This window comes from Mus musculus, chromosome 18 (assembly GCF_000001635.26).
Source record: "Mus musculus strain C57BL/6J chromosome 18, GRCm38.p6 C57BL/6J".
Classification (NCBI taxonomy): Eukaryota; Metazoa; Chordata; class Mammalia; order Rodentia; family Muridae; genus Mus; species Mus musculus.
The window spans coordinates 81,273,936-81,290,798 of record NC_000084.6 but is presented as its reverse complement, the minus strand read 5'-3'; the positions used below and the strand labels follow the sequence as shown (position 1 = coordinate 81,290,798).

General features: G+C 40.8%; 1 long non-coding RNA gene across 3 annotated transcripts in view; it reads right to left on the bottom strand.

Moving 5' to 3' along the window:
• Positions 1-16,863, bottom strand: part of Gm30192 — a 65,455-nt gene that overhangs the window by 39,330 nt on the left and 9,262 nt on the right. Inside the window, exon 5 of one of the 3 annotated variants that reach the window (XR_877609.1) lies at positions 16,569-16,596. The exons of the other annotated variants lie outside the window; for them this stretch is intronic. This is a non-coding gene — a long non-coding RNA (predicted gene, 30192). Of the gene's footprint in view, positions 1-16,568; positions 16,597-16,863 lie in introns of those variants that run through there. 3 annotated transcript variants of the gene reach the window in all.

Below are 16,863 nucleotides of genomic sequence, written 5' to 3'. Positions count from 1 at the left end.
AGTATAGACCCACCCATGGATATGATAGATACAAATTATATAAAAATGAATATACATGCAGAAAGGGTGAAGCTGTAGATGTGGCTAGATATGCCCCTAAATCAATCAGTCAATCAATCAATCAATCAACCAATCAATCTCTTTCTCTCTCTCTCTCTCTCTCTCTCTCTCTCTCTCTCTCTCTCTCTCCTCTCTCCTCTCCCCTCTCCCCCTCTCCCCCTATCCCCTCTTCTCCTCTTCTCTTCTCCTCCTCTCTCCTCTCTCTCATACACACAGCTAGATAGTTGATAGATTATCAGATATAGATTACAGACAGGTGACTCCTTAGTGCAGTAGGTAGCACGCCAATCTCAGATATAGATGACAGATGACAGATAGAGATGGACCTGTGTAGATACTGCTATAAATATGCTAGTTATAAATGGTATAGAGTTACATCTGAATATGATATGCCTACACATGTAAAAACACCATAAACACAACTGAATGATATATAAATGGATTGATATGTACATGTAAATATAGATGCATATACCTATGTAAGTATGAATATAGCCATAAACATGATTGATAGACATGATACTGAAGTAGAGATATATCTGAATGAAATAGCTATAGCTATATACAGATGATACATTTAGATAGATATACGGGCAGAGATATTTAAAATGTGTATCATTAGTGTAGATATAGATGCTGATATAGATACTACAGATACAGATTATATGAGTATAACTATAACTAGTAGTCAAATGTACAGATCCACAAAAAAATATTAAAAGCCACAAGGGAAAAAAAGCAAAGTAACATATAAAGGCAGACCTATTAGAATTATAGCTGACTTCCCAAGAGACTTTAAAAGCCAGAAGGGCCTGAGCAGAAATCCTGCACTTTCTAAGAGACCACAGATGCCAGCCCAGACTGCATAGCAAACTTTATATTAATATAAATGGAAAAACAAAATATTCGATAAAAAAATTTAAATATCTCTATCCACAAACGGCCCTACAGAAGATACTAGAAGGAAAACTCCTACCCAAGGAAGTTACCTATACCCAAGAAAACAGAGAAAATAATTCCACACTAGCAAAATCAAAAGACAAGAAACACACACACACACTGCCACCACCATCATCAAAATAACAGATACTAACAATCATACGTAATTAATATCTCTCAATATCAAAGGACTCAATTCTCTAATAAAAAGACACAGTATAACAGAAAAGATGCCTAAACAGATTCAATTATTCTGCTGCACACAAGAAACACATCTCAGCAACAAAAACAGACATTGTCTCAGAATAAAGGGATGGAAAAATATTTGCCAAGCAAACAAACCCAAGAAGCAAGCTTCAGTAGTCATTCTAATGTCTAATAAGATAAACATTCAACCACTATTAATTAAAAGATATGATGAAGGACACTTCATACTCTTCAAAGGGAAAAACCCACCAAGATGATGTCTCAATTCTGAATATCTATGTCCAAAATGCAAAGCCTCTGACATTCATACAAGAAACATTACTAAAACTTAGATGACACGTTGAACCCCACACATTAATAGTGGGAGATTTCAGCATCCTACTCTCACAAATTGACAGGTCATCAAGGCAGAAACTAAAGAGAGAAATAATGAAACTAACAGAGGTTATGGTTCAAATGGACCTAACAGATATCAACAGAGCATTTCATCCAAACTCAAAAGAATGTACCTTCCTCTCAGCACCTCACAGAACCTTCTCCAAAATTGACCACATAGTCTGTTACAAAGCAAGCCTCAACAGATACAAGAAAATTGATATAACCTCCTGCGTCTTATCAGACTACCATGGATTAAAACTGAACCTCGAGAGCAGAAAGAGCAGACTCATAGAAACTGAGTGGAAACAGCTCTTGATGGTTTACTCAGTGACCACTGGGTCAAGGAAGAAATAATGAAAGAAATTAGAGAGTTTCTGGAGCTCAATGAAAATGAAGGTATAATATACCTAAACTTATGGGACACAATGAAAGAAGTGCTAAGTGAAGATTCATGGCATGAAATCAAAGAGTTCTTATACTAGCAATGTAACAACACAATTGAAAATACTACAGCAAAATGTAGCAAACACGCACAAAAGGAGTAAATGGCAGGAAATAATCAAATTGAGGGCTGAAATCAATAAATTAGAAACAAAAAGAAGAATACAAAGAATCAATAAAACCAAGAGCTGGCTCATTGAAAATATCAACAAGATAGAAAAACCCTTAGCCAAACTGAAAGACAGAGAAAGTATACAAATTTTAAAAACTAGAAATGAAAAGGGAGACATAACAAGAGACACTGAGGAAATACAAAGAATCATTAGGTCTTACTTCAAAAGCCTGTATGCCACAAGATTGGAAAAATCTAAACAAAATGAACAGTTTTATTGATAGATAACACTTACCAAAGTTAAAACACGATCAGGTAAACAATTTAAAATGTCCTATAACCCCTAAGGAAATAGAAGCAGTCATGAAAAGATGTCCAACTAAAAAAAGCTAAAACTGTTATAGTTTAGCATAAAATTCTACCAGACTTTCAAAGAAGAGCTACTACCAACACTCCTCATACTATTCCATAAAACAGAAACAAAAGGAACACTACCAAAATCATTCTATGAGGCCTCACAAAGACTCAACAAAGAAAGAGACTTTCAGCCAACTTCTCTTCTAAACATTGATGCAAAAAAAAAAATCAATAAAATACTCGCACACCAAGTTTAGGAACACATCAAAAACATCATCCACCATTATCAAGTAGGCTTTATTCCAGGAATGCATGGATGCTTTAATATATGAAAATCCATCAACATAATCCACCATATAGACAAACTGAAAGAAAAATTCATATGATCATCTCATTAGACAGTGAAAATGCCTTTGACAAAATCCAATATCCCTTCTTATTAAAAGTTTTAAAGAGTTCAGGAATACAAGGCACATATCTAAACAAACAAATAAAAAAAGGCAATATACAGCAAGCCAACAGACAATATCCAACTAAGTAGAGAGAAACTTAGAGCAATTCCACTAAAATTAGTGACAAGACAAGGCTGCCCAGAAGTTCTAGATAGAGCAATAAGACAACTAAAGGAGACCAAGTACATACAAATTGGAAAGAAAGAAGTCAAAGTACAGCTATTAAGATGATATAATAGTTTACATAAGCGACCCCCAAAATTCTACCAGAGAACTCATACAGCTGTTAAACACCTTCAGCAACAACAACAACAAAAAAATAATAACTCAAAAAGATCATCAGCACACCTATAAACAAATGGTAAAGAAAGTAGGGAAACAACACCCTTCACAACTAATATAAGATATCTTGGTGTAACTCTACTCACACAAGTGAAACACCTGTATGACAAGAATTTCTTTTTTTTTAATGTGGCTTCAGTCTGTAACCCCTAGTCTCTGCTCTTCTATCCCCTCCCCCCTCCCTTCATCATCACTGTTCTTTCTCCATATCTTGTCTCTCCCTCCCTCCCTTTCTCCCTCCCTCCCTTCCTTCCTTTCTTCCTTCCTCCCTCTCTTCCTTCCCTTCCTCTCTTCCTCCCTCCTTCCCTTCCTTTCTCCCCCCTTCCTTCCCTTCCTCTCTTCCTCCCTCCTTCCCTTCCTTTCTCCCCCCCCTTCTTGTGATAACTATTCTTAGTTATTGATTTGACTACTTCTGGGATCCAATAAAAACCAAGCACCTGGACATGCCTCTGAGAGACATCCCCCCCACACACACCAATTGGATTCTTTGAGGTGGGAGGTTCCATCCTAAATCTGGGCCATACCTTCTGGTGATAGCCCACATAAAGGGCCTGGGAGAAGGAAGCTTTCCCCTTTGCCTTCCTGCCCTCACACTTGCTGGTAAATGACAAGAATTTCAAGTCTATGAAGAAAGAAATTAAAGAAGATATCAGATTGAAAGATCACCTATGTTCATGGATTGGTAGGATGCACATAGGAAAAAAATGATCCTCTTACCAAAAGCAATCTACAGATTCTACTCAATTTAGATCGAAATTCCAAAACAATTCTTTACAGACCTTTAAAGAGCAATTACCAACTTCAAATGAAAGACAAAATTCCGAACAGCTAAAATGATCCTGGGCAATATAATAACTTCTGGAGGTATCACCAACCCTAGTCTCAAGCTGCACTACAAAGCAATAGTAATAAAAACCACATGACATTGGCATAAAGGAGACAGTCTGAGGATAGAATCAAATCAAAGTCCCAGATGTAAAGCCATGCACCTATGAACACTTCATTCTTGTGAAGGAAACCAAATCCATACAATGGGACAAAAAAAAAGCATCTTCAACAAATGGTTCTGGTCTAACTACACTTCTCCATGTAGAATCATGACTACCACCATGCACAAAACTCTAATCCAAGTGGATTGGAGACCTCAACCTAAAACCAGATATACTAAATCTCATAGATGAGAAACTGGAAAATAGCCTTGAACATGTTGGTACAGGAGACAACTTTCTAATTAGAACAACAGCTCATGGACTCAGATCAAAAATTAATTAATGGGACCTCATGAAACAGAAGCTTCCGTAAGGCAAACACCATAATAAAGAACAAACAGCAGCCTTCAGAATGGGAAAAGATCTTCACCAACCAAACCCTACATCTGACAGAGGACTGGTATCCAAAATATATTAAAGAGCTCAAGAAGTTAGACATCAACACACCAAATAACCCAATTAAAAAGGGAATATAGGTCTAAATAGAGAGTTCTTGACAGAAGAATCTCTAATGGCTGAGAAGCACTTAAAATGTTGAACATCCTTAGCCATCAGGGAAATGAAAATCAAAACAACTCTGAGAATCTATATTATACTTGTCAGAATGACTAAGATCAAAAGCTCAAGCAACAGTTCATGCAGGTGAGGATTTGGAGCAAGGGGAACAGTCCTCCATTGTTGATGGGAGTCCAAACATTTACAACCATGTTGGAAATCAATATGGTTGTTTCTCAGAAAATTGAAAATAGTTCTACCTCAAGACCCAGCTATATGACTCATAGACATAGACCCAAAAGATGCTTCACCATACCACAAAAGCACTTGCCCAAGTATGTTCATAGCAGCTTTATTCGTAATAATCCAGAAACTGGAAACAACCTAGATGTCCCTCAACCAAAAATAAAAAAAATAGGTAAAGAAAATATGATACATCTCCACAATGGAATATTACTCAGTTATTAGAAACAATGACATCATGAAATTTTCAGGCAAGTAAATGAAACTAGAAAAGATCATCCTGAGTGAGGTAACCCACACCCCAAAAGGGAGTCATGGCATGCACTTGCTTATGAATGGATATTAGCCATAAAGTACAGGATACCCATATTACAAAACACAGACTCAAAGAACCTAAGTAATGAGAAGGGCTCAAGCTTGGATGCTTGAATATCTCTGATAAGGGAAATAAGATGTAGCCAGGTATTGGTGGAGGAAGGGAACTGTGTGGGAGAGGGGGAGGGGAGGGAAAGAGGAGAGATCAAGTGTAGTAAAGATGGAGTGAGAGAAACTGAAATCAGTTGCGAATCAAACTACTGCATCTCTGGGAGAAGCTAGATACCTTGGACAATGGAAACTCCCAGGAATTTATGAGGGTGACCCTAGCTAAGACTTAGCAATAGAGGATATGGAACCTGAAACAGCCCATAGCCTGGCAACACTTCTAATGGAGGAATGGGGACACCCACACAGCCATAAAACCCACAGTTTTTCCTGCCTATGAGATGTGCAGGAATAAAGATAGAGCAGAGACTGGCAGGATGACCAGCCGATGACTGATCCAGCTTGAGACCCATGCTGTGAGAAGAGAGGCCACCCTGACACTATTAATGATAGTCTGCTCTACTTGCAGACAAGAGCCTAGTGTAACTCTCATCTAAGAGGCTTCAGCCAGCTGCTGATGGAATCAGATATAAGAACCCACAGCCAAACATTAGCTGGAGCTCTGGGAATTTTGGGGGGGAGGGGGAGAAAGGATTGAGAAAGCCATAGATATCAAGGACACCATAACAAAATCTAGAAAATCAACTAACCTGGGCCCATAGAGGGCCACAGAGACTGAAGCACCAACCACAGAGCATTTATGAAACTGACCTGGCTCTCCTACACATATGTTATAAATATGAAGCTTGATCTTCATGTGAAATCCCTAACAACAGGAGTAGGAGATGTCTCTGACTCTGTTGCTTGCCTTTGTATCTCCTTCCAAATAACTGGGCGGACTTACCTAGCCTCCATAGAAAAACCTACACCTAGTCCTACTGAAACTTGGTATGTCAAGTGGGCAATACTTGTGGGAGGTCTCTCCTTCTCTGAGGAGAAAAGGACGGGGAGAGGGGCTAGGAAGTGAGAGAGGGGGACTCGGGGGAGAGGAATGAGGGAAAGCTCAATTGTAAAAATAAAGTAAATCAATTAATTATTAATAAATAAAAACCAGATGCACAAATTCATAGATAGATGTACAGATTCACACATAAGTACACACACATTTAGCAACTTCCCAGATACATGTGAAATATCCTTGCCACTATGAACTTGTAACTTTAAGAGACAAGGAAAACAAAAAGAATACAGGAGTCAAAGTAAAGATTCTCTTTTGCCTCAGAAAAAAAAATTCAAGTATCATAGTCCTAAAGAGAATTAGATGATAATTATACTGAACTGGCAGTATGGCAAGGCCTAATTTCTTCTCTTCCTCTCTCTGTCATTCTTCATCTCTACCCTCTTAAAAAGATAATTGTTGCTGTAAGTTAACAGTTTCTTGACGAAGTGAAGCCCTCCTCCCATTACCCAGCATGCTTGTTCATTTATGTGTGCGACTGTGGACATATAATATAGATAAGTGTGCAGGCCAGATAGAGATGAAAGTACAGCAGCAGCACATTGACATACACACACTGCCGAGTTAGCCTGCGAAATGCCAAAGTTCCAGAAGCCACTCAGGCAAAGAGAGACACGAATGACAAATCAGTTTCTTTCTCAAGGTGCCTTCCCTTTCCAGGCATATTCCAGTAAAAAAGAAAAAAAAAGTTAATTTGACAATGGTATGAAAAACACAAGAGAAACTGGCACACAGCATGAGTAATGGATAGCAAGTTGCAAATTAAATACCAGACAGAGAAGCACCATTAAAGAGAGACAGAATATATCAAAATTTGCTGTGCCTCTAGGGATGGGCTAAATTTGTTGTGCTGTATAAAACAGTGCCATTAACACGTCATTGCAAGACTTCCTCTTGGGGGAGACGACTTTGGTAAATGTGGATGCTTTTCTGCACAAATGTTCAAGCACAAAAGAAGCCTGGGAGCGTAGAACACAATTTAAGAAGTAGCCCTGACAAGTATCCAGCCTCCATAACAACCTGAAGGTTGGGAAAAGATGGTTGCACTGTGACCTACAGAGCCACATGGAGTGTCCGTGGAGGATAATCTATTGGTTCCTAGATCACTCTGCTGAGGAAAATGAGATCTATTGCTCTTAATTAAGTATGGATTGAACTAGAACGAGCAAGTCACTTTATGAAAAATGCGCACGTGGTGAAGCTTAACCCAGCTGTGATGATCAGGTGTGACCTCAGTTTATCTTCCCGCCCCTTCTTTGGAAAGACTTCAAATTTGGTTTCAATGGGGGAAAAAAATCAACTGAAGTTTGGCTGCTTCCCAAAACAAGTGAGAAGCTATTTTCTTGGGGGGGAAATCTTAGACATTTGTTTACAAGGCTGAATTCTTTTTAAGATTCATGCTATAGAGTAAACTTTGAAATCACAAAAACGTAAGAATGTGTGTGTACCATAACATTCTCTGCAAATGAACAGGTTGAGGACTCGGAGCTCCAAGGCAGAAGATGAAGGCAAAAGTATACGCTATGGCTAGTATTAGACATCCACTTCAAATGCACTCTTGAAGTAAGAGAGGTGTTTTTTTTTTTTTTTTTGAAATGGCTTTAGTTATTATGACCTAATCTTCCATGCATCTGAATGTAGCCAATCCCCACCTATCCAACAAGGCAGTCATCACACCTGAAACATATCTGGCGAAGTAAATGAAATTTCTAGCTCTGTTGTAGTTCACATTCAGTGAAGAACTAGTAGGCAGATGCCCAGGGGGACAGAACTTCCCTATAAATGGGAAAAGTCTACTGCATGGCCCATCTTAGACACAGTCCCATCTAAGTGTGAAGATATTCAGACCCATTTCCAGCTTCAGGAAAGATCAGTATGAGGAACCAGGGCTGCCTCAAATTGCCCCCAGGTAGGAAGGCTAGTTGACACCTAGCAGGAAATCATTTCAACATTGCTCAACTAAATTTTCTAGAAATCCCTAGTAGAGTACATCAACAGCCTCTCTCTCTCTCTCTCTCTCTCTCTCTCTCTCTCTCTCTCTCTCTCACACACACACACAAACACACACACACAGAGGCACAGAGAGAGGGGGGAAGAAGACAGACAGACAGACAGACAGAATCAACTTCTCAAAAGCTAGGAGTCCAAGAAGGCCATGTCTATGCAGCTGTATTTCCTGATTGTAGCTCACAGTCATCCCCCGCCCCCCGCCCAAGACTGACATTCCTAAAACCTTCCAAAACAGAATCCAGTCATAGATCCTCTTAGCAGAGCCTTGAGAATTCCTGAAATATTTCATAATTGCTGTTATCAGAAACATCTGTGTATTTTCCAGCAAAAATGGAGGAGACCCTTCCCAGGAAATAATGCTGTGCCCAGGAGCCCTGCTGGGCTCCACATTAACAATCTGCTGCATGAAGACAAATGCCAGCGAACCACCCCTAGGCAGAGAGCTAAGTCTATGCAGTGAGGTGTATGCTCTGTAAAAGACTCGTTACTATGTGTGTCTACTGTTGTGCCTGTGATGAACCCTGGTTTAAACTGAATATAGAAACCATCGCTGATCTGCAGTCCTTCATGCCTCTTATCCCAAATCTTGAATCAGATGCATTTATTTCCTGGCAATTTTCCTACTCCTTTCTAATGTTGTTTTCTTTTCTAACAGTGAACTGAACAATTTCAGCATCATGCTTACAGTTGTATATAGGGTCTTTAAAGATACACTGTGTGCAGAGCCAAGGCAAGGCTGGGCTATTTCTCTAACCTCGATTGAATCTGGGCACAAGGCAGAGACCAAAGCTCAGGGTCTGCTACCTACCTTTGTAACTAGCTTGTTCCTACGTGGCCACCCCAAGTCAAAGCAGGTACATGTGAAACCGGACAAAGCTTGGAGGACAGCAATGCCTGTCCAGAGACTGCCATGCCATTTCAGATTCAGCCAAGAATCCAAAATGCCAGCTGCACTATGTCCTTCCCAGGTCATACCCAGCTGCAGACTCAATCACATGCTTAGCCTATCTGTTTTCCACAAGACTCCCTCGTCCTCGGGCATCCATGAAGTAGCTTGGCTCATAAATCGTTTTAATTGTGAAAAGTCTTTAACTATGTACCAGGATTCATTATCCACCGTGTCTGTTAAAAATGCTGGTTAATATGTTGCTTGTTTGTTACATGTTTGTTAACCCTGACAGAAGAGGAGACAGTTCTCCATCTCCAAGTGATGGAGGTAGGCGGGCTCTCTAAGCAGGAGCCAAAGAAGAGACACATTCAAGGTCAGAGGAGTGCCATTATAATGGCTTATGCTCCTTCTACCAAAAAAAGAGCATGTGAAGGAGAAGGGGCACTCAATTACTTGTCTTTCATGCTGGCATAACTGGGTGCTCACCAAGGATACTATCCTAGACTACATGTGACTACAGTCTGAAGAATTTTGATGCCCAAAAGCATTCTTCATGGGCCACCACCTGCCTTCCTGATTGGATCAGGACTTAGGTTCAGGTAAAGGTGCAGACATAAAACAAAACACGCTCAGTGTTTATTCCTGAATTTGGATAACAAAAGCCATTAAGAAATGAAAGGCTGGGATTGTTGAGAAGACTCGGTGTGTAAGAACACTCGTGTGCAAGTCTGTCAACCTGACACTCACACTCACATAAAGCAAGGCACAGCTGAACAAGTTGCTGCAATCCTGATTCACCTAGAGGGAGGTAGGAGACAGAGACAAAAAAAAAATCTCCAGAAGGTTCTGGGCCGGTCAGCCTGGCTTACATCCTGTCTGAGCAAAGTGGCAAGGCAACAACAGACAACTAAATGTTGTCTTTTGACTTCCAACATACACACCATGGGATGTCCATGCCTATATCCACATGCAAGAGCATGTCATTCCTTCCCCCCACACACACATCACACACACACACACATACACAAGCACCAAAAGTGGAATGTCCTCATAGCATGGAGGTAAGGAACATTTATAAAAAGGGCCTAAAGAAATGAACAAGTGAGACATACGTTTAGAATAGATTTATTTTAAATGGGAAAATGATGGAGGCTCAACCTCGTTGTGTTAATTTGAACCAAACTTCTCAATGAAGCATAATTTACCAAACAACAGCCCAGGGGCACAGGGTCAACCCTTCTTGACAACATATCCCCACTTCTGGCAATCAAATATGACTCTATCCTTATCGGTACAAATAATCACTCAGTCACAGCACCGTTTGTCAAAAATGACAACCTCTTTTATTAAAATGTAAAATTCATGGCCTCTTTCTCCCCATTCCATTCTGCTTGACTTTTTCCCCCCCTTTGAAAAGCAGAGATAAATCCCAGTAGCACAATTAAAGCTCTAGCTAAATATTACTTTGTTGGGCTTAACGATAGATTACGATGTGTGCATAATGACCCAGTTCTAGTAATATCATCTGATTTAGGAAGGAAATCAGAGCCTGCCATATGCTCTCCAATAAGGTCGGAGAAACTCCTCCTATTTCCCAGTGCAGCGGCCGGCTGCCAGCAAAGATGCTGTCTAGCAGGAAAGCTCGTTTTTAGACACAGCATCAGCACCAGCACCTTGACCCTAGGACACCACATCTTTCCAGCATCAGTGTGTATACCAAGATGAATATTTCCATCAACCCCGGGATGATCAGGGTGGGAAAGACCAACCTGTGACTTTTAGCTGAGATCTGTCATAGCCTCGTGCTGATGCCTGTAACCTCTGAGCTTTGTACACTAAAGTGTGGGTCGGTCTGAAGGAATATTGGGGGAGGGAGGGGAAGGGGGTGAAGAAAAAGTACATCAAAGTTAAACAAAGACTTAAAGATCCTACCTCCAAAACTACCACATGGATGGAATGTGTTGCAAGTGGCAAACCAATTTTTTGTACTTTAAACCAAAATTTCAGTACAGAATACACAAGTTCAGTTCATAGGAGACAAAGGAAATCCTGCTACCAGGACACAATACGGGTCTCGGATACATTAGATAATGTAATAAGACAAGCCACTGATCCATTGAAGTCGGTATTCATGAGAGAATAGGAGTAATTATTGACATCATCACATATTTTCAATGATGTGCTACGATTATGCAAATTATTTCACAGGGCTGAAATGGCATTTAGTTGCTATGAAAGTGAAAGGGGATAGATAATATGCTATCCTTTGTCTGATAAAGGGGGCATATGCATGCTGATTAATAGTTATATCAATGAAACAAAACGGAGGCAGGATAAAGATAAACCAGGAAGTAGGAACAGAGTTCATGGTTTAGACCAAGGAAAGGAAGCAGTGGCAGTGTAGCACCTCCAACTACACCGCGGACGCCATGGATAGGTTACGGCAGGTTATAGAGCAAGACGGGACTAAAAACTGTAAATGAAAACCTATTAAAAATTCAAATAACATGATGACCAGAAGTCCCAACATGAAATGTGAGTACATGAACTACAGCAGATAATCCCACCCTAATAAGTAAAAAACAAAAACAAAAAAAACTCACTTTCCAGTAGATTCTAAAGTCTCTATGTCTGCACCTCACAGGATCCACAGTGTCTAGGATGTGTGGCCAAATAACTGGAAAACACAGAACAAGGGAAGTATGGCCAGTTGCAAAAATAGAAAACCTTGTTTGCATGAGCCAGGCAAAGGGGGCACAGATGCAGGTAGTAAGAGAACAAGAACCTCAAAAGCTTGTTACATGACCCCCTAAAGACTGCAAAGACCAACCTAACCATGCAAACGCATGCAAAGAGAGGGAAAACAGAAATTCCCGTCAGACAAAAGTTAACAAATGGAAACTTAAGGTAAAAGGAAGTAAGTCTGAGGTTAAGAGATGGCTCAGTGACAGGGATCACTTGGCTCCCCTTGCAGAGGACCAGAGCTTGGTTTCAGTCACCGATCTTGGATAGCATTGCCTGCAACTCCAGCTCTGGGGATGTGATGCCCTTTTCTAGCCTCTGTGGGTAACCAAAGCCATGCGCACATAAACGTATATTCTGACATGTGTACAAACACAGAATGTGAAAGAATTTAAACAGATCTTTTAAAAAGTAATAAATAACTTAATAAACTCGGTGCAACGGTGGGAAAGGCACTTGCCCGAGAGCATTGAATGTTCCTCAGTTGAGGTAGAGAAAGGAGATAAAGATGAACATAGGAATGCGGTGGGGCCCACTCAGAAACGGTGCATGTAAAAGAGCCCACATAGGAGACAAGCTGACTGGGCTACGAAAGAAAACTAGGAGGAAACATCTGAAATCATGGCTCGTGCCATGAAGGGAAAAGATCTTAGCCATTTCAGGAAGCTCAGTCAATCAGACAGAAGACTCTGCCTGGTGGCTTTGTGGCGTATCGCTAAGAGCCTCAGACAAGAAAACACAGCTAGAGAATTAGGGCAAAAATTATTTACAGGGGAACAGGATTTGAATGTCTGCACAAAAAGAAAACTATCCACCAAAAATAAAAAAACCCACAATCAAAACAGAAAAATTAGTCATTTTTGTATCTGCAGATGAAATGCAGAGGCCTAAAAATTGACAGCCAATTCAGAAATGAAGATGAAAATCCCAGCAAAATGGCCAAAAAACAAGAACCAACATGGATGTAGAAGTCGGAAAAGTGGGATGTAAATTCGACAAAATAATTGATTTTGGGTTCCACAAATAGATGCAGGTGTAGACCAGGACTTTGTACAGAGGACCTTAATAGCACAGGAAATAACATTCAGAAGTGACAAATAGGATTGCACAAAATCAAAACTACAAACTAACACGGTATTTTCTCACGATTTCTCTCATGGGGGGTGGGTTAATATCTAGAATCTATAATGAACTCCAAAACTTAAACACCAAAGACTCCAAATCATCCCAATAATAAAGCGACTAATGATCTGAACAGATAGTTCTCAGACTACAATTGGCCAAGAAATGATCCAATGTCCAACATCCTTAGTCACCAGGGCAATGCAAAGAGTCTCACCCCAGTCAGAGGAGCTGTCACCAGGAAAATAAATGGCAATAGATACTCTCGAGGATGTGAGCAAGAAAAAATAGCTTCTCCACTGCTGATGGAACATAGCTGGTACAGCCACTGTGTAAATCAGTACAGAGGGGAGAGCAGAAATGGAATTACCTTATGATATAGCCATCCCGCCCCTGCATGTATCCTGAAGTCAATGTAGTGTAGAGACACTTTTCAACCATGTTTACGACTATGTTACTCGGAGAAGCTGTGGCCGGAGTAAAGCCTCACAACTCAGAAGTCAGGATACCATCACATCTATGTCACAGTGTTTCTTGTAGCCATGGTGGGACCTCAGAACATCTCTGAAGTCCTCACAGCAGCCAGGCTGTCCCCAACAGGCCAGCTTTTCATCAGAGAAGTAGTGGCACTGCTGACAGCACCCTGCTCAAGGCAGCCAAGCACGAAGGAAGGTTCTGACAGCTGTCTATAAAATGCCCAAGTATTATTTTTCCATTATGTGCATGCTTATATGTCGTGTGTAAACGTATGAATGGGATGGTGCCCACAAAGGCCAGAGGCATCAGGTTCCCTGGAGCTGGAGTTACATACAGGTGGCTGTGAACGACTTGATACAGGTGCTAGAACTCAAATACAGGTAGGTCCCCTGCAAGAGCAGCTGATGCTCTGAACTGCGGAGCCAGTTTTACAGTCCCCAGTTTCAATCATTTAAAAGGGAAAGTATCAATTAACGTGAAATCTTAGCACGGTTTAAAATTCTCAGCACGTCTTTAACTCTAGCCAAATTTCCTTAGGCCAGGCTGGATATCTGAAGAACTTTTTTTTTTAAGTATACCACATATCATCACAGTGATTGACTGTCGTCTTGTGCATCTAAAAGCTAAAAAATAGACCATAAACATTTGGTATTGATTGTGGATAGACTTTCCTCTCCATGGCGCCTGAAAAGTGAGCTCTTACCTCCACAGGTCAAGCCACAGTGGGTACTACCTTTGGGCCAAGTCGTGAGCTTGGCTCATCCGATCTTGCTTAACGACCAGAATGCGACCTTTGATAAAGGGTGTGTGCTGAAGATCTTTACATCTGAGTCTGCCTGGGAAGCATAGATTCCTGATAATTCAAAGCAAAGTCATTAGATTGTCATCTAACTCTCAGCCAAGGGCAAAAACTCAGGAGTCACGTGTGTCATGATTCCTCCACATGGATCATGCTGGAAGGACACAGGGAGGCACACAAAATTGAGACTGAGACAAATACATTGATGAGTTGAAGTGCAGGCTGGCCCTCATTCCCAAGCTTACTTCTTCAAAGCCTGCTCTTTGGTGTAAAGATCCAATTATAATTCTAGATAGGAGCATGAAATCTGTTATGGAAAAGTTGTTCTGGTTAGCATTTTTTTAACCTGACACAGCCTATAGCCAGCTGACAAAATAAAATAAGATAAAACTCAATCAAGAGATTGCCTAGATCAAATTGGCATGGGGCCATGTCTCTAAAGGATGCTCTAGATTGTAAATTGGTTCAGGAAGACCTAGTCCACTGTGTGTTGTACCTTCCCAAGGCAGGAGGTCCTGGGCTATCAGTTAAATCTAGACATGGGCCACAGAGCAAGAGGTGCTTAGAACAAAGCCACTGAGAAACATTCCTCTAGGGACGATGTCTAGTGAGTCTGCCCTGCCTTTCTTGGATAATGAAGTATGACCTAGAAGTATAAGATGAAATAAATTCTGTTCATCAGAGGTTGCTTGTGGTCATGGGATTGTCACAGCACCGGACTGAAAATGGTACAAAGGACTCTATTAGCAGGCTTTCTCAAAAGTCCTTCCATTGTCTGCTTCCTTCTCTGACATCATCATCTGCTTATTAAGAGACAGTTGCTAAACACCTGGCCCTGGGCACCCAGCAGTCGAGGTCCCCGAGTCCTCTCTGCGAACAGAACTCCACAGAGTTAAGTGGCAGCTGTATTTCAGAGTAAGTACTGCTTCCCACCACTTCTGTGGTTATAGGCTCTTGTTTTTCCTTCAGAAAGAATTGGATTTTTTTTCCCTCTGCTTCATGTCGTTAGTTTTCCTGAGGTACATCCCTAAGAAAGAACATCAGAAAGTGGCTAATTGCTTTTTTATTTTGCAGAGGCAGCTTCAGTTTTATTTTCCTCTGGCAGTCTGGTATTATTAAAAGTTGTTTGATTTGATTTTTCACATATCGAAGGGTTTCAGAAAGCACGTGTTTGAGATCTCCACTTAATGTTTTCCTTTCTTCCCCCTAAACAGTTCCAATTGAGAGAATAAAAGAGACGACTCGGAGAGACGCACATGCTCCCTTCTTTTACAATGAGACCATAATTTCTATATTTCCAAGTTGGAGGGGTAATTTGAGTTGTTTTGTTCATTTGCTAAGCAGCCTCAAAAAAAAAAGAGTTTTTAAAAGACTTCAACCCCTGCTGTCACTTGCTGCTCTTGGGAAGACCCATGATCCTCTCTGTGCAGAAAAAGCTCATGTGTTCGTGGCAAACCAGTTCTACAAGCAGCATACTGGAGCATGTGGGCCATGGTGGTTCACTTCCTCCTTATGAAGTTTTATAGGATGAATTATGATCTATCACTGGAAGCATGTAGCTAAAAATATGTTGGGGTGAGGCTTGATGCCCAGGAGATATGGTTAACTTTCTCAAGAAGCACTTGAAGGAAACTTCTGAGCCCTCTGCCTCTTCTAGTGAGTTTCACTACTCACTACACACACACACACACACTCACACACACACACACACACACACACACACACACACACACACACACACACAATTTCTGGGGAGATGTGAACATCTATTCACCCCAGGTAGGAAGGTGTTAAGAGTCAAAATACAGATACCACAAAAGTCCAGCTTGGAGAACCAATGAGTTTTATAGGGCTTGCATGTAAGAATATGGTTTAAGGGTTACTACTTACAGAAACAGAAATGACTCAAAATCAGCACCAAATCAAAATGTCACCAAAGCACACCCCAGATGGGTGACAGCTCACAGAAGCTGGGAACCTAGAGTCCATATATACCCTACAGGCAGCTCAATAGATTGGAGAGTGTCCCTTCCAGACAGCTCCTCAGGCCTTTGTTTCTTCTGGGCAGCTCAACAGGCCACTGGTTCTTCCAGGCAGTTTGTCTGGGAGGCTTTTACTGTTTGGCTTGTCTAAGGGTGACTCTCAGCAGCCTCTATGTTTACTCCTGGAGAAAGAGGAACCTTGTGATTCTGGTCAGTTTCAGGGACTTCCTGAAGCGATTTGAGTTATTTACTTCCAGAAGGATCTTCCCTACAGAAGAGTTTTCACCTCACCCTAGAACATCCTGTTGTTTCACTCCCTCATAAAAGTATCCTGTCCTAAAATGTCTTGTTTTATTTCCCATTTACTTCTTATATCTTATGAAGTTTTCTTCCAGAGACCCTTGGTCCTGTGAAAGCTCTATGCTCCAGTGTAGGGGAATGCCAGG